The sequence below is a fragment of the Camellia sinensis genome, chromosome 9, assembly GCF_055761805.1.
Source record: "Camellia sinensis isolate YWXY chromosome 9, ASM5576180v1, whole genome shotgun sequence".
NCBI classification, from domain to species: Eukaryota; Viridiplantae; Streptophyta; class Magnoliopsida; order Ericales; family Theaceae; genus Camellia; species Camellia sinensis.
The window spans coordinates 23,083,454-23,089,484 of record NC_138969.1 but is presented as its reverse complement, the minus strand read 5'-3'; positions in this window follow the sequence as shown (position 1 = coordinate 23,089,484).

Genomic DNA, 6,031 nt, shown 5'->3' with positions numbered 1-6,031 from the left:
TTGTGTTATGAACACATTTTATGATTTGTATGATGTGTATTTCTATGATTATGATGTGTTTTTTGTTTTAATTTTTTTTGTATTTTGGAAACAAAATAATAAAAAAATAAAAAATATTCATTGCTTTTGTCTGGTCTTTGTTTATGTGCGAAAACATTTTGTCGAAAATTCAAAACCAAGATTTTTAGAAATTTTTTTTTTCTTTCTGAATATGGTTTTCAGAACAATTCGCCAAAATAAAATTTTTATAAAAATTTATTGTCTTAATATTACCCAACAAACATTCTACCTTCTGAGAATATTTTACACAATTGATAATTGTTGTAAGCTCCTAAAAACCATTTACATATTAATGAATGGTGTGTGAAAATATTAGAAATAGAAAATACATTATTAAACAAAACCACATGAAAAGATTTGAGCTCAAGTTATGGCTAGCTAGTTTTACTGCATTGTATTGATTAATTTTGCGTAATGGATAGATAAAAGTCCACACATCGGGTTAGGGATGCAACTTGAGTGTGCTCAAATTCCCGTAATTTGAGCTAACCTTGAAATTTTTTAGGGTTTAGAATTTTGAATGAAATTTGGATGGGCTTGAATGGAGTAACTTGAAGCCTCAATTGTATATTTAAATGTATAAATTAATAGTTGTTGGATGATGGTAAAAGAATTTAAATCGTCAGATTATATTCAATGTATATATTTTAAACTAGTAATAAAAATACAATTTTTTTTTTTTTCACTTAGAAATTGCAAAGTTTATCGTAGAGGCATATCAATTCTTCAATTCTCAAATCTCATATTATATAAATTATTTGTTTTAATGTCATTAACGATTCTATTCAAAAACAAAAAATTGTTATCGAAACATAATTTGAACAAATTAAGGTGAATTCAGGCAACTTGGGTTTAGCTCAACTCGGGCATAAACAACCGTCGGGTCAAACATGGACAAACAATCTTGGATTGTAATATAGCTTACAGCCTCTCAAATCGTCTAAGTTGATTGGAGTTTTGTACACTGAGCTGTCCAATTTTTAAAATAAATATATAGTCTATGTTAGTATCAATAAGCTGCCAAGTAACTATTAAATTATGAATATTATATAGGCTCTCTGTCAAGAATACAGCAATAACTTCAATTTTCTCCTCCTATCCTAATCAAGGCTAAAGCAACAACTTTAAATGAGATTTTTATTTATTTTTTAATATATTTTTTTTATATTTGTGTAAAATATTTTATTTAAAATTTATTTTGCTTACGTTTTTAGGCAACAATTTACTAATTAAATCTTTATATTAAAAATTTGCGAACACGTCAATTTTTATTAATAATTTAGCCAATTCACTTCATCTTTCTTTTGAAATAATTGATTTGAGGTCAAATTTTTTAGGTAGCATTTGGTAATGTGTACGTTTTTGGTTTATGTTTACAAAAGTTTTATAAATTAGTTTTTGTTTATTTTTAAAAAAATATAAACTACAAACGTGTTTGATTTGAACAAAATATTTGAAAAATTTTAAAAACATAAACTAAAAAATATGTTCGTTCAGGCCTAAAATATTTATATTCATTTTTTATTATTTATGAGATCATACACATTATAATTGAAAAAAATTAATTGGAAAAAAATCAATTGGGAAAAAAATTAATTGAAAAAAAAAAATTATTTGTCAAAATTTTAAATTTCTGTTTAAAAATCAATGTAAATTCATTTTTTTAGTTTATATTTTTTTCTTAAATTTATATACTGAGACAACTATTTATAAATCAAAAAAAAATTATCAAAAAAGTTTTTATAATAGTTTTTAAAATTTTTATAAATATAAACTAAAAATTAAAAATGAAATAATTACCAAACAGGATTATCATATGATTTTAAAAAATCTTCTCTTTCTTTTTTTTGAAGCAACGATCATAGGTATTGTCTCTGTGCAATACATGCATTTAGAAGAAAAAAAAATTAATTCTAATCTTCTTAATGAATCGTATGTGAATGATTAATGAAATTGTTATGTATAATAAAATAAAATAAAATAAATATTTATTGAACAAAATCACAAATAATAAATTAATCACTACCAGGATTCTAGTGATTAATTTAAGTAATGGATAAGATAAAATGGAATGGTACATCACATATTCTCTCGAACTCCGTAATGATTGGATTTTTGTATACGTAACTGTCATTTTATTCTTTTAATAAATATAAGGGAGAATTTTTTTTGTAACAAAAAATAAATAAATATAAAGTCCTTGGCATTAATTGGCATTAGTTGTCTCCATCAATAATGCAACTTAGTGTTAACAACAAGAAAGGAAAATAATTTTAATTTTCTTTTTCACCTCTCCTAATTATTTAAAATTAAAATTAATAGCGATTACGTGATCGTGTACTCTTCCTTGTTGATGTAGAATATTAGATTCTAAATATATAAATATAAAATAAAATAAAGATTTAAAGTAAAGATAGCAATTGGCATAACGATAGCAGTCGATGTCTCTGTATTTTTCGTTTATAATTAAAAATAAAAGTAGAAAGTGATGCAAGAATAAATTGCACAAAAAAACAAAAAAGAAAAACTAGTCTCTATCTTTTTCTTCAATTGTGTTTATAATTTTTATTTTGTTTAAAAACGGAAAATATACTTAAAAGATATGAAGTTTATTTTGTTTATAGTAAAATATTATTTTAAAATAAAAGATAGATATAGGGTTGGTTTGGCAAGGGCTCATTGGGCTTTTTTGACTCAATGAGCCATAAAAGACAGAATAGGCTCATGAGCCACAACAGACAAAACATCCCATCCAACCCCATAATCATTACACTATTCTCTCACAAAAAAATCAAAAAAGCCAAAAGCCCTTCCCAAACTAAGCTTTTGAGCCCAGACTCATATAGTCAAAAAAGTCAAAAAGCCAAAAAACTAACCCACTTCCCAAACGAAAAGATATACTAAATCAAAAGATCAAAGAGAATGAAGTTTTTTAATTTAAGAATCTTCTGAAAATTCTTAAAAGATATACTAAATTAGAAGATTCTATTTGTTAGGCTTTACATCATAAGATTATATTTTTATGAGGATTAGTATATCTTTTAGAATCTTCTGATTTAGTATATCTTTTAAGAATCTATCCTCACATCATTTTCTTTGATCTCACATTAAACCAATTGCTTATATAATTGAACATTCTAATCTCACACTAAAACAAATTCTTATAAAAATAAACATTCCAATCTTACATCTCACACTTCTATGATGTGTTTGCATCTTTGATTTATGGAGAAAATGAGTAGAATTTTTTTTTTAAATATGCTCTTGTTTTTTTTTGTTTTTGTTTTTGTTGCTGTTGATTCAGATAGGAAAATGAGAAGAGTAGAAAATGACATATATTTGTAATTAAAAAAAAAAAAATCAATTTTCGTTTACTTACCCATAATCTATTTTCTATTTTATTTTTCTTCAATAAATTCAAAATCCAAACAAAATCTTTAATTTTTAAAAGTTTCACTTCCACACCTTGCTTAGCCATCCTCAATTGTAAATTCAAACTTCGAATTTTCTAAAGTTATTTTTCAAAGTTTTGCTCTTTTTTTTTTTTTACTTGAATTGTGTTTGCATGTTTGATTTTTATGTGGGAATCTTTTCATCTTTGGAAAGTTGTTTGGCCTTGTCTTATTGGTGATTTATATGTGAATGGTTTTATTATTTTAGCATCTGTCTCTATATTCCACATACTAAACCATTTTTAAAATAACAACTTATATATCGAATAATATCATTTTTTATCCAAGAATCTTCATCACATCCAAAAAATGTTACATCTCAAACTAAAACAATTGCTTCAGGTCACATCCGAATAACATCATTTTGTTTGTATCATTCGATATCTGATTTACTGAACCGACTAATTGTGTTTTTACCAAAAAAAGAAAAAAATGAACTATAAATGTGATTTTGTAAATAAATTATCTTTTTTTTTTTTTTTTATAATAAACATGACCTAATTATGTGTCTTAATATCTGATCAATTTAAATTTTTTTATGAATAATTTTTTTAAGGAATCCTACAAAATGGATGCTACTTATCATAATAACACACAATATCCCCATGTTGAAATTCCACTACGTAATCAATAACCTTATATATATATTTTTAACCAGGTGTCTTAAATTCAATAACAATATAAAGAGTAAATTACATTGGCCTACCAAGGTTTTAAGAAAATACAGAAAGTCCCATAAATTTGATATAATTATATTGAACTCTCTTAAGGTTTTAATTCATATAACACTTAGTCCAATTTTCGTCAGAAATTCTTTAGTTGTATTAATGAGAAAGTCATGTTCTTATCTCTTTTAAATTAAAATATATATTTATATTGTCTATTTTTGTCTCTTAATATTATTTACATTAATTTGATCTCTTTAAACTTATTAAAAGAATTTCAATGTCATTATTTTTTTTTTCTTTTTAAAAATGAGAATGTAATTATGATAAGAGTGTAAAAGTCATTATTGAGCCACTATCAGTGAAATTGGTGTCTTTCTCACTATAATTTTGATGGAATTAATGGTATGAATACAAGTCAGAAGATAGAGTGAGGGATTTTCTCACCCTTTTTTGTTTTTTTCCTCTCTATCGTAAAGTTTTGGTTGAAAAAAACTGCTCTATGGGAAGGGTGAACACATACCAAGTTTTTCCACTGAATATAATGGGTCCGAAAAATAAACACCTCCCCACATTGAAAGTCAATGCATTATCTCTTTGAAGTCAATTTGATTACCAATGCTGTTTTTATTTATTCATTTATTTATTTATTTGTGTCTCATCTCGTTGCCATCACTTATAGACTATGTTTGAAGTATAAATTTAAATAGGGTTTAGAAAAAAAAAAGATTATAATTAAAATATAAATAAAATATAATTATATTTTATATATTTTATTCTTTTTTTTTTTTAAATATTTCTATTCAAATTCATACTTCAAATCCAGTCTTAAAAATTCAAAAATAAAAAGAATTCAAGGATGGCGCCGAATTCAAAGCCCAAAAAGAGGGCTATTTTAACAATTTTAGCCTCCGTTTGGGAAGTGGGTTAGCTTTTTGGCTTTTTAATTATTTTAGCCTGGGCTATTTTAACCTGGTTTGGGAAGAACTTTTTGGCTTTTTGCTTTTTTGACTTTTTTATGAGAAAAGATTGTAATGATTATGGGTTGGATTTGATGTTTTATTTTTGGTGGCTAAAATAGCCTATTTTGTTTTTTGTGGCTATTTTAGCCCCTAACCCACCCAAACCTTCTTGCCAAACACCACCTAGAAAAGTAATTAGAAAGGCTACAAAGAGGGCTCCCATTCATACACATTCCAATCATAATAGCAAAACAAAAGTGGTTAGGCTTTGTTTGGGTCGGTTATTTAACCTTCTCCTAGATTTGACTATTAATTTTTTGGTTAAATCACATTGACTTCCCATAAAGTTTGAAAAAATTACAATCAATTTCATAATTTTGATATGATTACATTAATTTTCTTTTCAGTAAGGTTAAAAAGAATGAAATTAATGTAATTGATATAAAGACACGGAAATACATAAAGTAAAATATACATTTTATTATAAAAGATATGACAACATTATTTTTTTATTCATATAATTAACGAATTTCTAATAAAAATGGCACTAAGTATTTTATGAATTAAAAGGAATTCAGTGAAAAGTGAAACTTGTTATATTTTTTTCCCAATTTTAGGAGAAGTCAGTATAATTTATAACTTTTATATTATATAAAAAAATAAAATAATAATTGACTCGATAGTTGAAATTTTCACTTATCAAGTATGATTCTTTCTTTATTCTTCCCATCCAGCCAACTGTAAAAGAAAGAAAAATAATAAAAACAAAAAAAGACATGCGTTTATGTTAAAATTATTCAAATGCATGCCAAAAGAATATTGCTAACGGTTGGGATTAACTTCTAATCTCTCTCTTTTTTTTTTTTTTTCAAATTTTAGTTTCATCTCTTCA